The sequence below is a fragment of the Podarcis bocagei genome, assembly GCF_964188305.1.
Source record: "Podarcis bocagei genome assembly, chromosome: 1".
NCBI lineage: Eukaryota > Metazoa > Chordata > Lepidosauria > Squamata > Lacertidae > Podarcis > Podarcis bocagei.
In genome coordinates this window covers 34,423,044-34,441,162 of record NC_138125.1, presented here as the reverse complement: position 1 = coordinate 34,441,162, position 18,119 = coordinate 34,423,044, and the positions used below count along the sequence as shown (strand labels likewise).

The window sequence follows — 18,119 nt, the reverse complement described above, 5'->3', positions numbered from 1 at the left end:
CCCTCTATTGTTTTCAATAGAGCAAAGCCAAAAATGGGCAGATGTTCACTACCTCTCCTTGCCTCTCTCTGACACATGCAGGGTACAAGAGAAGTATTCTCTTTGACACTTTCCCCAGCTCACCCAGCCAGGAATAACATACGGCTTCACTGGCAGGACCCTGAAGTTGCTTCTGGACCTAGGGTCAAGGGGAGGAAAAAAAGCCAGCAAAGACATAAATAAACAGGACTGGAATGACTAACTACCATAAGGAGAATAAAACTCTCCCGCCACCCCCCTGTACAAGATCCAAGGAATCTGTTGCTGAAATTCATATATGCTGGCTACATTTAGAATTTGTGGTCTGGAGTTGTAATGGCCATTCAAGAGATTTGGGGGTGGGGGTAATAAGAATGTTTATGGCACAGAGTCCTGGTTCACCCCTTTACTGAGGTAGGGGCCACCTCTTTCCTAATTGTTTGTCCAGACTATTATTTTAAAAAATCCCAAAGAAAATGGCTCTACACTTTCCAATTTGCTCTATCAGCCAATGGGTTTTTCAACTGCTGATGCTAACTCCATTTGAAAACTGTCGTAATTTGTCCCATAATCTGTTGCCAGCGGTTGGGGAAATTTTTTTTCTAGATGGTTTTTAGATATTTGAAGACTGTCAAGACCAAATTATATTGCTAAAGGCAAACATGCCCATTTTATTTAACATTTCCCTATTCAACAATCTATTTTATCCCTTTTCTTCTTTGCTGCTCTGTATTGAATCATTTTCAATATATCTGTATCTTTTTTAAATGTTGCATCAGAAGAGCAGCATAGATTTTATATTGTAAACTGCCCTGTGATCCTTGGTTGAAAGGTGGTATAGAAATTCAATAAAAAGATGGGGATTTCTCCACAGATATTGACCAAATCCAAGTCTAATTAGTTTCATGGAACATATTTGCAGTTTAGTGCATACTGAATCCTAGTCAATAGAGCTGCAAACTGATCTGTTTGTAAATTGCCTGAATTTAAGCTGCCATCAAACTAGATTTTCTTTTTAGTCAGTGGAATAGCATATTCAAACAAGCATAGGTTCATTCTTTGGAAAATGTGGCAATATCATGCACATAGTCTTGTATCAATCTGTGTTGATTTCAACACAATTTAGGTTGTGTTGCCCATCTTGTCGGCAAAACTCATATCCAATTCACATTTTAATGTAAATCAATATTTTAATTCATTAATAATTTGAATAGCAAAGAACTTTCCCCAGCCATTCTGGGCGGCTTGCAGCATATCTAAAAGCATAAAACATGGGAAACTTTACTTCAGAGAACTGGCCTAAACAGGATTTAGATATTCTACATAGGAACAATAAGTAAATGCATAATAATAGATATTAAGACTTGATCAGTTGCTAACAGACCTACAGAGGGAAAATTCACTTTTAAATGCAGACTTGTAGGGGGAAATATAACAACAGCAGATGAGGCAGAACATCACTAACCACTGACTGATTTCATAAGTAAACTGCCTCAAAAAGATCCCAGAAAACTATTCTCTGGAATCTATGTGTTGGACAAGAAGGAAGCACCTGCAAGCAGTTTTAGGACAAGAAAACCCTGTAAACAGAGTTCCTATCACTGATGCTGCTTTCCTAAACTGATACAAATGGATGTACTAAATCTGGTTATTTGGACACCATTCTTGGAACATTCGTGCTGCAGTTTTATTGTCAGCATTTCTTCACTCGGGGCCGGATATTACCCTGCCTTATGTGGGCGGAAGAACGCACAACGTGCATATGTGGTGGGGAACTCTGCAAGAGGATGAAGGGAGACAGGAGACTTGTTGCATACTTCTTTCCCTTCATGTACATGCTGTACAGCTGGAGCTGTAAACCTTTGGCGCATGGTGGTGTCCAGTTACTTAGCACTTGATATGGTTCCTCAAAAGGATTTTACCTATGCGCATGAAGCTGGTAGGGAGAGAAATAACAGGCAGCCCCTGTACTCTTTCTGGGCGCTGAATATACGTTATGTGTGATCTTTATAATCTGTTCATGTTGGGAGATAAAATGAAAATCGGTGGGGTGGGGAATAATCTCCACAACTGCAGAAGCACCATGAGAGGAGTGGAATATGTTTTCTGAGAAACTAAGCATCGGTGGAGTGACCGATAACCTTTTTGAACCATCTGGATATGCTCTGACGACTTTCCCTATAAACAAAGCGGGTGGTATGCACATGGGCATGCTGAACACCTGAACAGAAGGTGGAAGAGAGAAACTATGGATCTCTGTGGCTGGGGAGAATCCTTGAGGCAAAATCCTGTTTCTGGACCAGGGCCTCCCCAAGGCTAGCAGGGGCCACAGATATTGGCTTTGTGCTGCAAGACAGGTGAGGTGCTCCGTGCTGCCTCATGTAGCAGCAGAGAACAGGTCTGAAGCAGGGGAAAGAATTGGCCTTGGAGCACATAAACTGGGTCCCGCTCAACTCGGGACACACACACACACTTGTGATGTCACATGTGCACCGCACATGTGACATCAAGCGGTGGGAGGAGGCCCAACAGGGCCCGTTGCAGCCTCGGGAAGGCCAAATGAGGCCTGCTGTGGCCGTGGGTATGCCCAACGGGGCCAGTTGTGGCTACAGAGTATTGAGGGGGGCCGGTCCCCTCCTTGAAAATTTAGGTGGTGTTAGATTGTGCGTGAACATATCAGTCGACTCAGTGATTCTTCAGACAGCTCTTGTTTATTCACAGGCCAGAACAGAACTGAACTGAAGGGTTCAGCCTGTTTATATAGAGCTCCACTACAACGCAACATTAACAACTTTCTGTAACTATCCAATCACTGAATGTCACTTTCAATTCCTTATTTGCATATGTGGACCTGAGTGAAAACTATCTACAGTATCCCCCTGCTGGCCCAGGGTGAGAACTTCAGTGCATAACAGGTGGGACCTCAGCTCCCTGCCTCCCCGGGTAGGCTTAGTTCCCCATAAGATCTAACTGTAGTTAGCCGCTCCGAGCCCGGCTTCGGCTGGGGAGGGCGGGATATAAATATTAAAAAATTATTTATTTATTTATTAACTGTGAGGAGATTCTCCTTGCACAAGAGAACTCTAGTATGCCTCTCTGCTCAAGTCAAGCTTTCAGAGTTGCAGCTGCTGTCTCCAGAGCCAGCTCTATTAGAGTCAGGAAATGTGAAGAGCATCTTTAGAAGATGACAACATAATACGTGTCTTATCTAAGCAGAAGTTCAGTGGGGCTTCCCCAGGTTGTGTGCTTTATTATCTTTATGGTATATATAAGACTGTAGCCAAAGAGCACAATCCTATGTATGTCTGCTTCTATGAATCATTGGGCTGTATTCTTCTAACCTGCCCTGTCAGCACAGGGATTACCACAACAGGACCTTCCCCTTCTCAACTACCAGCATGTGCCCTGTGCCTTGCTAGAGGGCTTGGGGAACCCTAAAACAAATTTAGGGGTGTGCAGGGAAGGGGGGCATTCCATTGTGCAAGCAGAAATCCTTGCACTAACAGAACTACTTCGTTAGCACTATGTCCGATGGAACTTATTCCCAGTCAGGTATATCTAGGGCTGCAGTCTAAATCTTTGAAATAGTAGAGGGTATGCTATCCTCTCTAGATTTATGGTTACTGTAATTTTATTTGCTCAGCAATCCTGTCAAGCGGATAATCCAGTGTGTTTCAAGGTAGAACTGGGTTTTGAACCCAGATCTCCCATATGCAAATCCAACATGAAATATGGAGAGGGGCATGTGTGACACCCCCAAATTTCCACTGTGAAAACGATAAACAAACAAAAATCCACACTCACAATTTGGGAATCTCAGTTCTAGAATAAGACTCCAATGTGCAGTATAAACAGGACATTTTTTTCAGCTAGAACTCACCAGAATTCAGTTCCGGCACCTCTCATGTGGGCGCCATTGCCATTCTAAGAGAATGAGAAAAGCATACATGGTGTGTTCCAGCACCACTTTTGCTAGAAAAATAGCACTGAGTATAACTATAGCAGGAGCCAAATATCTGACGACTCTTGATACTGATGTGTTATACATTGACTTTATTCTATTACTAATTCAAAGAACCCTATTACAGATTACAAATATGAAAATACTGTTCAGGAGCTAGAGGCAATGTTATTGTACACAAATTGTTCTGAACAAAAATGGCAGTACTAAACAGCCTAGTAGCATTAATTATTTGGTAACTTAACTAAATAAAGAATGCCTTGCCCTCACCATCTAACACACACACGCAACCTCCATGGCACAGGAAGTCCTTTCGCTTTTCAGAACATCATCCATCATGCTACGGGAAACTGCAGGAAAGTAACGTACTACTTCTTAATAGGCTTCTGCACAGAGAGTTGCTTTGAAGCAGCAGCTGCCCATAGTAAATTTCACTGACCCTTGGTGCCATTCACCAGGTTTCCAGCTGTTTTGTCTCCTAAGCTCAGTGTTAGGACCAAGTCACAGCACCTGACAAAACTAAGAAGCCACAACAATATGAGGATTTAAAGCCTCCCGTGCTGTTATCTTTTCCACATAGCACCAGCAGAGAGACCTGATGCCAGCATGTTTACCACTACAGGGTGAGTTTGCCTTCTAGAAAGCAAAGTACAATACATTTTAAAAAGAAGAGAGCATTTTGCTGTACATCTGTAAATAAAGCTTACAGAAGTACACATGGCCTCTTAGAATACCAGGTGGTGCTTCTAGGTCCTCTTCTGTTAAAATCTAAAAGAAATGGGAAATTGGTTGTGTCACTGAGGTACTGAGATGAGGAAAAATGCAGTTGGTGAGAGCCTGCTTTCCATGAAACTCCTAACGGGAATGGAACACACACACACACACACACACACACACACACAGTCTGTGCAAGGCTATCCTATTTCATTTCATGCAGAAGCAATACTCTAAACGTTACAGAGAAAATATTCTAAACATTAACCCTAACCCACCCTATTCTCTTGAATATAATTTTGTAATGGATTTTAATGGGTGGATATGAATTCTAATAAATACTAGCATCAAAGCTGAAATCATGTCCTGACAAAGCGCTAAATATACTTCACTATTTTGTTATTAAAACAACAACAAGGAAACAACACTACAGTGGTACCTCAGGTTAAGAAATTAATTTGTTCTGGAGGTCCGTTCTTAACCTGAAACTGTTCTTAATCTGAGGTACCACTTTAGCTAATGGGGCCTCCCGCTGCCGCCGCGCCACCGCAGCGAGATTTCTGTTCTCATCCTGAAGCAACGTTCTTAACCTGAGGTACTATTTCTGGGTTAGCGGAGTCTGTAACATGAAGTGTCTGTAACCCGAGGTACCACTGTATTGCACCATGAAAGGCTTTGTGGTTGTCTTTCTTAAACAATTCATGATATAATGAAATTACATATAACTACTGATGTAGTGGATGCAAACTGTTGCTCTTTTGAAATCAGCAGTGGACAGAGCAGAGCCATGGCTGCTGCTACATTTTGTTTTTATCACTGGTAAAAATGGTAAAATTGTATTACTCCCTCTTCCTCAGTATTGGCTCATTTTCTTTTGTTTTCTTAGACAAAAATTAAACGATTAAATTAAATGCCCCCTAAAACCCTAACAAACCACCAGAAGATCAAAGGAGGATTTACAACCAGTAGGTTTATGCCCCATAAGCTCCATTATTCCCATGCATTAAAACTGCACAATTTGTTAACTGCCCTGAAAACCTGGCGATGCTAAACTAGCCATTAAGCAGATGATTTCACAAGATATTTCAAAGGAGGGAAAGCTAATTTTGCCGTTTTATATGCCCTTCTTTACAAAGCAAGTGGAAAAAGCCTGTAGATACACTGTCTTGGGAAAGCAGTGGGTTCATGGAAAGCACATCACTAATATATTCAGTATGTACTAAAATTAAGGGAAAGTTTTATAAAATTATTTATCAGTGGGGACTGACCCAGACAAACAACACAGTTTTCCATGCAATGCCATTCTCTCTGTGTGAAAGAAGGCCATACAAAGACTGAGCAAAATGGTCACAATCCACAGCAGAGAAGTGAGTTAGGTAATCACAGAAACATGGCAACTTCAGGGATGTAGTTAAATCAGAAAGAGAAGTCTGAATTCTGTGTTAATGTATCATGATCTGGACTTGAAGCAAAGGAGTTAATAAGAGTACATGTAGAGTACATTTCTCTAATCAGAATTTGCTCCCACAAACCTGGGATTGAAAAAAGGTAGCGGTGGAGTACAGGGTCAGGTTTAAGGTGCTGGTTTTGACCTTTAAAGCCCTATGCGGCCTAGGACCCTCGTACCTACGGGACCGCCTCTCCTGGTATGCCCCGCGGAGGACCTTAAGGTCCACAAATAACAACACTTTGGAGGTCCCGAGCCGCAAGGTGGTTAGATTTGTTTTCAACTAGGGCCAGGGCCTTTTCAGTACTTGGTGGAACGCTCTGTCACAAGAGACCAGGGCCCTGCGGGATTTGACATCTTTCCACAGGGCCTGCAAGACGGAGCTGTTCCGCCTGGCCTTTGGTTTGGACTCAGTCTGACCCTTATGTTTCCCTCCCCTTATGGTTTTGATTTATAGGCTATTACTAAAATGAGGCTGCATTTTAAATTGTATCTTAACCCGTATTTTAATTAACTTCTTTTTTTTCCTATTACGTTTTATTGGTGAGCCCAGTTCTGGCTGGGGAAGGCAGGGTATAAATAAAAAATATATTATTATTATTTTATTGCTTTTCCATAGCTTTTTGAAACAGATAAAGTGACATCACTGAGTAGAATGCACACACATTGGCCAGAGTCTAAGGGTGGAGAATCTCATGCTTGCGGACTGAATGCGCCCCCCCCCCCAACCAGTTTCTCTGGGGAGCTATCAGGACTCCCTTGCTCCATGCCCTCCTTGAATGTTTTCGCTTGACAGGGAATGTGGTCTGGGGTTTCTCACATTACTTAGCAGAATGGGAAGGAGTGGCAGTGCAGAGGTTCACAAATTACTGGGGAAAGGAAAGAACCAGTTCTAAAGCTTGGATCATGGCTGCAGCAGCCAGGCCTAGCTTCCATTACGGAATTGAACTAGGGAAGATTTCATCTTTTGTAGGATTAATCAGTCGCAAAGTTTTAAGTTGTACATGTTCACGCACAACTGTACAGTTCCAACAAAATACATTATTTCATGCAATACTTAGGCTGAGGTGCAAACCAAATGGACTCCATAAAGTAGCTCAAGCTGAGATGTCTAAAAGCACCAATACTGTGTCTGGATTTAACTTGATTAAAAAGCCTAGTGAAGACTTCTGCAGTGATTTTTCATCACTCCTAATTAATTAGTAGGGTAATGCAAAAATGAACATTCCCAGTTCCATGTGTGCCTCTAATTTCATTGCCATCTGAAACAAATTCAGCTAGACTAGCCTTTTTAAAACAGGAAAGAAAAAGACAAGCTGTTTTCCACATCTGGAAAATAGAACAGCAGCACAGTAATTTCCAATTGTCTGTAGAAAAACACACACACCAAAACATTCTATTTATTCATCTCTTTCAAAGGTATTAAGACAGCAAACAGAATTCTTACATATAAGAATTGGTTTCATGTAGAACTCTGGAATGAACATGGGATCTTTGGAATGATCCTATGTAGGTTTACAAAGAAATAAGTCCTAGTGAGTTCAGTGGGGTATTCGCAAGCATAGGCACGTGCAGCATATTTCATTAGGGTATGCACCCAGGGATTATACACACACACACACACACACACACACACACACACACACACACACACATATACATATACATACACACTGAATACATACTCATAGTCATAAAGGTATTATTTTTATTTATAAAAAACTAAAGAAACTAAAGCTTAAGAAACTTAAGAAACTAAAACTACCGTAACTAACTACCTAACTAAATAAATGCAACTGATGCAAATATTTCAGCTCCCTTTCTTTCCAGTTCTCTGCCTGGCCCTAACTGCTATCTTTGATACCACTAGAGTAGTTTCAATTATTATTATTTATCAAACTTATTAGTCACTTGTAACACTAAAAGGTCTCCAGGTGATTTACAATGTATTTAATATTTAACATATTTTATCTAACCCATATATAAGATCTTAGCACACTTTAAAAAGCAAAATTACAATTATTACTAAAAATCAAGATTCCCCCCCCCCTCCCAAAAGCCCAGGCATACTTATCAACTGACAGAATATAAAAAGGCAATTCCTGCTTTCTCCCTGAGCATTGTCTGTGATTCATGAGGGGGCAGTCTCAATATTTGTCCTCAATATTTGTCCTCCAGAGACAAATGCTGTGTCATGTTAAACAAATAAGAATTTCATGGTCCTGAATACAACCAAAATGTAAGCACCCAAATGCCATTTAAATGCCATTTTTATGTAGTGTGCCGCTGCCTGTCCTTGGTGCTTAGAACAATTCTTTCTATGTTGTCTTTAACAACACAAATATTGAATTTTCTTCTTTTTGGTGTGACACCTGATTTGGAAAGGATTATAACGTTCAGTGCGGAGCCTGGCCTTCTCTGAAAGGAGAAACCAAATGTAGGGTTGTACATTTGAGGGTACACAAATAAAGCACAAACACCAGAACAGCTGAGAAACGAGTCACTGACTGGAAGAAGCATCTTGGCTTCACAGAGGAGAGAGAGAGAGAAAAAATCCAGGAAATCAAGTCCTCCAGTCATAGTCAGAGTGACAGGAGAAACAGACTGGAAAAGAAAGTCCCAGAGCAAACATCTGTAAGTACTGCTACTGTGAAAGAAAGGGCAGAAAGCACAAGCTCACATGCACCTTTGCTCAGCAGCCTGAAACTTAAGCCAAAAGCAGCGATATGGGATCAAAGACAGTGGCAGGGCTATCTGCTGTTTGCTTAGGAACACCATCGGAGCAGATGGTCCCCCACGTGTTGATTCTCTATTCCCCTACTAAACAGCCACTTTAAAGTAAGCATGAAATAGCATGGGAGAAACATCTGCACATAGCCCAGCAGACCACCAGTAGTGTAGCAAAGGAAAAGCAAGAGGAGGGGAAGGGAAAGGAATGCAACCATTCAGGCATAGCCAGAACTAGGTTTGGGACAGGCACCCCAGCGAGTGGCATAACCTCAGTGTGTATACATATGTATAGCCACTCACTGGTTGTCTTTTCCTTTCATTACACAGCAGGAATATGCTTGCGTTCTCAGCCCCCAACTTACAGTAGGCCACAAGATACTCTGCATGAGCAACCTGGGGCAGGGAGGCGGGGTAGCATTTGAGAAACTCCCAGGGAAGGACTAATTCCTTAATCCCAGCTTCTCGATTGATAGTGCCCTTCTGTGGTTTTCACAGTTTTGTGTAAGGATATTGTCTTTGAAATGGTATTGGCCTGCCCTCTGAGCTTATGCGATGATGAGGCTCTGTGGATGTGCCAAAGATAACCACTTGCACTGCCGGAGCTTTCTCTTTAGGTTTTTTTGGCCACAGAGGGTCCTCTTGCCCGAGAGGCAAGCCACTGATCAGTTTAAAAAAGAGATTTGTCTCTTCAACTTGTGGAACTGCTCTAGGACAAACACCAAAAAAGCTTGGGCAGCACATTTGCCCCCACTCCGCCCACAACTTTCTCACAGAAGTTCCACCTGCTGAAAAAGCAGATCACATTTTTATATGGAGCAGTGGCTTGTCTCTTTAGCATTCCCTCAGTCTAGAGAATCTACCTGCTTGTGGTTAATGTTGTCTATTTGTCTAACATACTTCCTTCCCCAATAATGAGGCAGAAGGAGCCCACTGTCTCTGGTGACAGGAGCAGTGAATTGGAACTCATGCCCTCCTCATTATGCCCGTGCAGTGAGGCAAGAGTCTCTGTCACCACCTCCCTGCCTCAACTTGCCCTGCTCCGAAAAAGGGCCAAGAGACATTTTGTGAGAGATGGCCCAAAAAATGCCTGCACACACCCAGAACATTGCAGTCGGAATCAGTGTCCATGTTGAAAAAAGCTCAGCAACGTTTGTGTCCGTATCTTCACTTTTTGAAATATGGCAACCCTAATTTACCACATTGGCTAGAAAGACTTTATAAACTTCAAAATATTTTAAGCCTAAAAATATTCTAGCAATATCACGCATGTCAGGAAGAGGCCGTGAGACATGCCAAGGCCCACTACCACCATGGGGAGACCCAATGAGACCTGCCGCCACTGTGGGGAGGTCCAGCAAGGCCGCTGCCACCACGGGAAGGCCTGGGCCCTCAAGATTGGGAGGGCTCAGCCCTGTGCCCACACACTTTGAGGACACCTCAGCCCCTTAGAGTTGGCACCTATGGTTTGGATGAACAATCTGCAAACTTCATACTTGATCCCTGGAGGTGGTCAAGAAAGCACTGGCATGCAAATGTAAAATGTCCACACAGCCTATAAGCTATAGAAGGGCACTACTGAAGCACAATAACTTCTAATCCACTTTGAAATCTTGGGGCAGGGGGAACCTAAACACAGAAAGCTACAGACCTGGCTATGGAAAGTAATGGAACTGAAAATACCACATATTTTTGAAAATCGAAGGCCCACAAACAGAGACACAACATACGTACCCTCCAACATTTCTCCTATGAAATTCTATGAAATTCTCCTATGAAGTTCTATTTCATAATAATAAATTACTATTTATACCCCACCCATCTGGCAGGGTTGCCCCAGCCACTCTGGGTGGCTTCCAATATATATAAAAACATAATAAAACATTAAACATTTAAAAACTTCCCTATACAGTACTGCCTTGAGACAGCTCAGGGGTTGCATAACTCCATACCCTCCAACATTTCTCTGATGAAAATAGGGACGTCCTAAGAAAAAGTGAGATATTCTGGGATCAAATCAGAAACTGGGACAGTTTATGTAAATCTGCGACTGTCCCTGGGAAATAGGGACACTGGGAGGGTCTGAACATATAGAAACCAAACCCAATCCAAAGACATAAGCAACAAACAACTCCAGCACAACAAATCAAATCACACCATACCAACCTCCAGTGTTGCATGATTAATGTGGTACAGGCTGCAAACTAATACAGTGGTACCTCAAGTTACATACGCTTTAGGTTACATATGCTTCAGGTTACGGACTCCGCTAACCCAGAAATAGTGCTTCAGGTTAAGAACTTTGCTTCAGGATGAGAACAGAAATTGTGCTCCGGCGGTGCAGCAGCAGTGGGTGGCCCCATTAGCTAAAGTGGTGCTTCAGGTTAAGAACAGTTTCAGGTTACGTACGGACCTCCGGAACGAATTAAGTACTTAACCCGAGGTACCATTGTATAAATATTAGTGTACCAGCTTCCTATATAGTGTTATCTTAAATGTGTCTACTTAGAAGTAAACCCCACTGAGTTCAATAGCATTTCCTTTCTAAGTTATTATAAGATTGGCACCTCAATCATATAGCAGTCTAATTTTTCATACTTGTACGTTAGTTCAGTATTTCCAGTGTTTTAGGAAAAGCAGCCCTGATGTGTTTTGCCATTTTCACAAGCGAGCCTTGAGCTTCTTTCTGTCATGCAGACTTTAAAAAAAATTGTTAACTTTAAAAATGCTTCAGGGTGGTGCAAGTTTCTAAATTGTGTCTCATTTACAAAATACTCAGCAACTAGAAATATTCAGCAGTCAGATTAGTCCAAATCAAATCCATAAGTGATTCCAGTTCAACGAGGAGGCCTTTTGGAAACAGTGAAGATGATGACAGGAATTTTCCATTTTTCTTCTTCTTCTTGGATGGTACATATTGAAACTAAATTATCCCTTTTCCCCAATAAAGCCAGTTATTCTGCTGAATAAGTCTCCCTTCTGTTTGGTTGCATCTATTTTGAGCAAATAGCACCTGTGTTACAATGACAGTTCCATAATGAGACCCTGGTGTGGAAAGAAGACAGGAAAGAATGCCGTATTCACCAGCAAAGGCTCTGCAACAGAAACAAGCAGGCCAAGGCAGGAAGGAGAACGCTTTTGCTGCATATGTGTGGGAATTGGACACTAGTTCCCATCTGCAGAGTATGCGGATGTCAGCCCTGGGTCGTTTGTCCCGTTAATTAGTTCTCTTTTCCCTCCTATAAAAACTACACAAGACACTCTCTTTTAAAGTTGAAGGAACAAATAACTTTTACTTGGTGTACTTACAGCTGCAGAGTAAATATACAGTGCAGGGGACTGTTTCTTAAGTTGCTAATAGGTATTACATAGATAAAACTGTGACAAACTGTTAGCTAACTCTGAGTCCAAGGCACAACATAGCATACCTGCTGCTCTAACTGTTAAGACTGTTCTACTAACTGCCATAACTGTACCAACTACCATAGCTGCCAGAAGGTGTATGACATCTCAGAGTTCCACACCTCTTGTAATTAACCCTTTACATATGCATTTTGGATGCTAACATCCTGCAGTATGGTCAAACACCATTTCAGCAACAGGAAACTTGAATGAGCCCAAACTTATACACCAAATATGTTACCTTCAAAGAAAAATAACATATTGCTGTCTTAACTCTGTTGTCCAACCCTCTTCAAAATACAGTGGTAGCTCGGTTTTTGAACGTAATCTGTTCTGGAAGACTGTTCGACTTCCGAAACGTTTGAAAACCAAAGCATTTACTTATGGAAAACTCAATATGGAAGCCACGTGGCCAGTGGCGGAGGAAGGGGGGTGTGGTCCGCCCCGGGTGTCATCACTGAGAGGGTGTGTGTGACAAAATGAGTTTAAAAAAAAATTGGGCTCACAAAACGTTTTAGGAGGGACATGGTGGCTTAGGCACCTGCAGGTTCCGCGCTGCCTGAAACAGCAGCGTGGGACTTGCGTCTGCCTACTGCCTCTCCCTCAGCCGCCCTACAGCTGAAGGGGAGGCGGTGAAGAGGCTCCAAGCATTGGAGGTGAAGAGGCTCCAAGCATCGGAGAGGCTTGCCCCGGCTGCAGGACATGCCCTCGCACCAGGCACCTGAGCGGCTAGCTACGCTGCCGTAGCTTTCAACTTCTGAAAAGTGTTTGAAAACCAAAGCAGTTACTTCCGGGTTTTCGGCATTTGAAAACCGAAATGTTCAATTTCCAAGACATTCGAAAACTGAGGTACCACTGTACAAGCTCCTCTGCAATTTCAGAATCAAAACTTTCACATTCACAAGGAATTTTTCACCAGAGATCTAAAAGACAGGTCTTTAGAGACAATCTGTAATCTTATGTGTCAGACCATGCCCTCTATGAATCACGCCTGTTTTCTTGGTAGGTTTGTCACCTTTTAACCTCTCCAAAAGCCATTCACTGCATCAGTAAGGAAAATAAGTATGCAGAATAAAAGGATTTAATGCAACTAAACATAATCTATTAACATAGTTTTAGTTTAACTATTAAATTCAGAGTTGGAAAACAGGTTCCTAAAGCCTAAGAGCCATTTATACTCCACACTGTTCTACAGCCCGGGTGGAGATGAAGAGGGGTCTGAGAACCACCCAGAAACCCAGAGAGCTGGGATCATGCCCCACAGTTCTGAGGCAGTGGCATCTAGATTTGATGACTCCTAGAAGTGATTGCCAATGTGGAAATCTGCTGGAGGGCCAGACTTCCCTTGCTCATTTGAGGAAACCTTAGGTTCACATCTGAGTCCACGAGGATGTGCTGTATGGGGATGCCTGGCTTCAGGCATTAGGCGCATTGGCAGACCAACTCTGAGTGGGAATCCCTTGCAGATGACTGCAATGCCTGGAGACAGGCAGTCAGGTTGTCTATCCACAGCAGTGACCAGAGTCAAGAACGACTACTGGGAGGAGCACAGAACGAAGAAATGCTGTGGTGCAACTGCAGCAGCACAACTGAATGCATTCATCTGCCCCAGCTGCAAAAAAAAGGTCTCTCCCATATTAGTCTCTGCAGCCACAGAAAACAGTGTAACTCTCCAACAGTTTGACTTCGCCTCCAAAAGCGCATTCCTCCATTGCCTCCTGATGCCAACAAATATTTACCAACCTGGTGCTCTTCAGTTGTTTTAGACTCCAACTCTGCAACAGCATTTATGTCAAGATATAACATACATCCACTGTGTGTACTTTCCAGAAACAAGGGAAGACGTTTTTGCTATGACAAGTCTTCCCAGCTTGATGAAGAGGTCTCTACCATGAGTGTCTATTTTGTATTGTTTAAAATTAATATTTTTCTCTTTTGTGTTTTTTGATTATTTTTTTACTTGTTTCATTATAAAAAATTCCTTCCAGTAGCACCTTAAAGACCAACTAAGTTAGTTCTTGGTATGAGCTTTCGTGTGCATGCACACTTCTTCAGATACACTGAAACAGAAGTTGCCAGATCCTTCTATATAGTGAGAAGGTGGGGAGGGGTGTTACTCAGAAGGGTGGTGGGAATGGGAGATAGGCAGATAGCTGAGAGAGCCTCTTGACGACTCTTAACGACTGTAATAGGTCTTACAGGAAAAGGCAAGGGGTGGGAAGGTGAGAAATGGTTTAGTCATGTATAGTGAGATAAGAATCCAATGTCTTTGTTCAGCCCAGGTCTTTTCATGGTTTTAAGTTTGGTAATGAGTTGTAATTCAGCAGCTTCTCTTTCCAGTTTATTTCTGAAATTCCTTTGTAGTAAAACAGCTACTTTGAGATCTTGTATAGAATGTCCTGGGAGATTGAAGTGTTCTCCTACTGGTTTCTCTGTTCTGTGATTCTTGATCACAGGACATTCTATACAAGATCTCAAAGTAGCTGTTTTACTACAAAGGAATTTCAGAAATAAACTGGAAAGAGAAGCTGCTGAATTACAACTCATTACCAAACTTAAAACCATGAAAAGACCTGGGCTGAACAAAGACATTGGATTCTTATCTCACTATACATGACTAAACCATTTCTCACCTTCCCACCCCTTGCCTTTTCCTGTAAGACCTATTACAGTCGTTAAGAGTCGTCAAGAGGCTCTCTCAGCTATCTGCCTATCTCCCATTCCCACCACCCTTCTGAGTAACACCCCTCCCCACCTTCTCACTATATAGAAGGATCTGGCAACTTCTGTTTCAGTGTATCTGAAGAAGTGTGCATGCACACGAAAGCTCATACCAAGAACTAACTTAGTTGGTCTTTAAGGTGCTACTGGAAGGAATTTTTTATTTTGACTATGGCAGACCAACACGGCTACCTATCTACTACTGTTTCATTATATTTTACCCATCACCGATAGATAGATAGATGATAGATAGATAGATAGATAGATAGATAGATAGATAGATAGATGATAGATAGATGATATAGATAGATAGATAGATAGATAGATAGATAGATAGATAGATAGATAGATGATAGATGATAGAGATAGATAGATAGATAGATAGATAGATAGATAGATAGATGATAGATAGATAGATAGATAGATAGATAGATAGATAGATAGATAGATAGATAGAGTTGGTATTGATCTGTCTCAAGAGACAATGGAGTGTGCCTCCAGGGGTGAAGTCAAACCACTGTGTTAGCAGCCCCAAAGTGACCTCCCTGGGGTGCAAGCCTGGGCAGTGAGTATGGAGGTCTTGGGCTGCCCACATGGCAAAAGCCCCATCTTGGGCTTGCTGAAGTGGTCTAAAGCAAAGCTGAGCAATATGTTTGGCACCAACTTAGCTGCAGGAGTTGCTAGAACACAAGACCCCATCCAGCCATTTTAGGGACTCCACTATGCATCTGTGTAGGGTTTTTAATAAGGTTTTAAACAAGATTACTGCACTGCCTACGCACTCAGCTTCAGAAACAGCACACTGAATACGTGTTGTGTGGTCTCGCTTTGAAATGCACGGAACAACCCAAGCAAGCTTATCTCTTACGTCTGCAGCAAATTGCTAGATCAAGTGTATCCATAGTTTTCTCTATACTGTTACAAAGTCTCTTCACTGTTCTGTTATTGTATTGTGTAGTCATCTGCATCCCTACCTGGGCCAAAATCATAGAGCTGTATGCATGTGGTAGAAGTGAGGAAGGTGGGTTTCAAAGTAGTTGCTATTTACACAGCTTCAGAAATAGATCAGGTGCTTTCCAACCATGCTTTGGGACCGTTTATATCAGGGTTTCCCAAACTTGGGTCTCCAGCTGTTTTTGGACTAAAATTCCCATCATCCCTGAGCTCTGGTCCTACTAGCTAGCTAGGGATGATGGGAGATTTAGCCCAAAAGCAGCTGGAGACCCAAGTTTTGGAAACACTGGTTTATAAATATGTCACCATTTGAACTTCATCACTGTAAGCCTTGGATTTCAGTCTCTCTGTTGCCCTGATTAACTTGGATTTGCATATGTATGTAAATATCTGGCCAGACAATTTTTATCTAAATCAGATATGAATTTATTCTCCTCATGATTCCTGTTAAAAGAACTCACATCTTTGTAGACATTTATAGGACTATGCAGGAAAATACCTAACTATGCAAAAATGTCTCCCTGGTTTATTGATTCATTTTGGACTTTCATGGGAAACTGAAGGATGAAAAATATCTTACCCATAGGCTTTATGTTCACATTTGACATGTACCGAGAACATCTGACTGTAGTGGGGGCCCTGGGTACCTGCTGTTGCTGTTTCTTTACTTTGTATTTTTCTTGGATTGGATTTGCAGCCAAATGGTTGTAATTGACCCTCTATTGGGACAAGTTAGGCTATGAACATATGCCTTTCCTTTTTATTAAAAAAAATGTTCAAGAGTAAAAGAGAGGGAGAGAAATACTATCAGTATTTACTTTAGGTTGCCTCCATTTCCAGTTTTTCTGGCAGGGAGTCAAGCTTCTGTCAGAATACAGAGCTTCATCTAAATCCAGCTCCTGGAGGAAAGACTGCAAGCAGAATACAAATCGACGGAAAAGCAAAAGTTTAAGAGGCTCTGTCCTTTATGCAGGCAGCATGCCTCAGTATTGATTTGAGAATTCTGCATCCAAAATGTCAGGCTGGCAAACATTCCTCTTCAGGGCAGTCATTAGTCAATTTGTCATACATCAGCCAAACACAAATGACTAAATTATAGCTGCGGATATGCAAATCTCCAATGGTTCTTTACCTCAGGCAAAATATTTCCAGGCTAAACAAACTCAGTACCAGGTTTCAGTACTACTATTCTAGAAGGCTCTTTAAGGGAACTTACTGCCACACAATGAAAATAGACACACACATACACACACACTATTTAACAAATGCATGAATTGGATTTATTTTATTTTATTTTATTGCATTTTATAACTTATTGATGAGGAAAAATATGACATAAATCATTCCCAGTCTGGTCTTTGTTGTTAGAATTATTATCAGGAGCTAGGTTTCTTTTTGATTTTAAGCAGGAAAATGAAACTCTCCCTTGAGCTCCTCAATTTCATGCTCAATGTACTTGGTAATTTTGACTTTTCACCCTCTCTCTCCCTCTGCCCATTCTCAGATACACTTTGACAGGAAAGAATCTGCAAGACATATCCAAGATTTCTTTTCATTGCAAAAACGGATGGGGTGGGAATGTGTGATAGAATCAATCTGTGGTAGAAAACAATTGTCAATCAAATTTCGGAAATTCTGTCTGTGATAGGGGGTGGGTTTGTAGTTCAGTGCTGAAGCAGAATGTTTGCCTGCATAAAAACCACAGGTTCAGTCCTTACCACATGGCATTAAGTCCTTACTTAATGGCAGTCAGATATAAAAGCTGAAGAAACCTCTTCCTGAGACCCTGAAGAGCTTCTGCCAGTCAGTTAGACCAGACAACGCCAAATGGACTAACAATCTGACTCAGAATGAAGAACCTTACACGTTCTTATGTGTAGGACTAGTGTGATCATGCCAATAATTTCATAGAACTTCTAGCAGACCAGTTACTAAACTTCCAGTTCAGATTTCGTATCTATTATAGATGCCATGGGTGGTATTCAACTAAGTTCTACTCAGAGTAAACCCATTGACAGTAAATCTGCTCCACTTTCCAGTGGGGAGGAGTTGCGGTGGACCGCGTGGCCACCCACTCCCCACCGGGGGCGGGGGACCTTGTCCCCCGTTGCCTGGGGGATCCCAGCCACATCGGAGCCTGGCCAGCCAACCTGCTGGCTGGGGGGGGGCATGGCC

The 18,119-nt window shown here is 42.0% G+C and overlaps 1 protein-coding gene across 5 annotated transcripts in view; it reads right to left on the bottom strand.

The window, feature by feature from the left end:
* Positions 1–18,119, bottom strand: part of SLC25A21 (solute carrier family 25 member 21) — a 299,116-nt gene that overhangs the window by 187,341 nt on the left and 93,656 nt on the right. The window contains exon 1 of one of the 5 annotated variants that reach the window (XM_081210001.1): positions 11,466–12,159. The exons of the other annotated variants lie outside the window; for them this stretch is intronic. The gene's annotated coding sequence lies outside the window, so the exon portion shown is untranslated. Of the gene's footprint in view, positions 1–11,465; positions 12,160–18,119 lie in introns of those variants that run through there. 5 annotated transcript variants of the gene reach the window in all.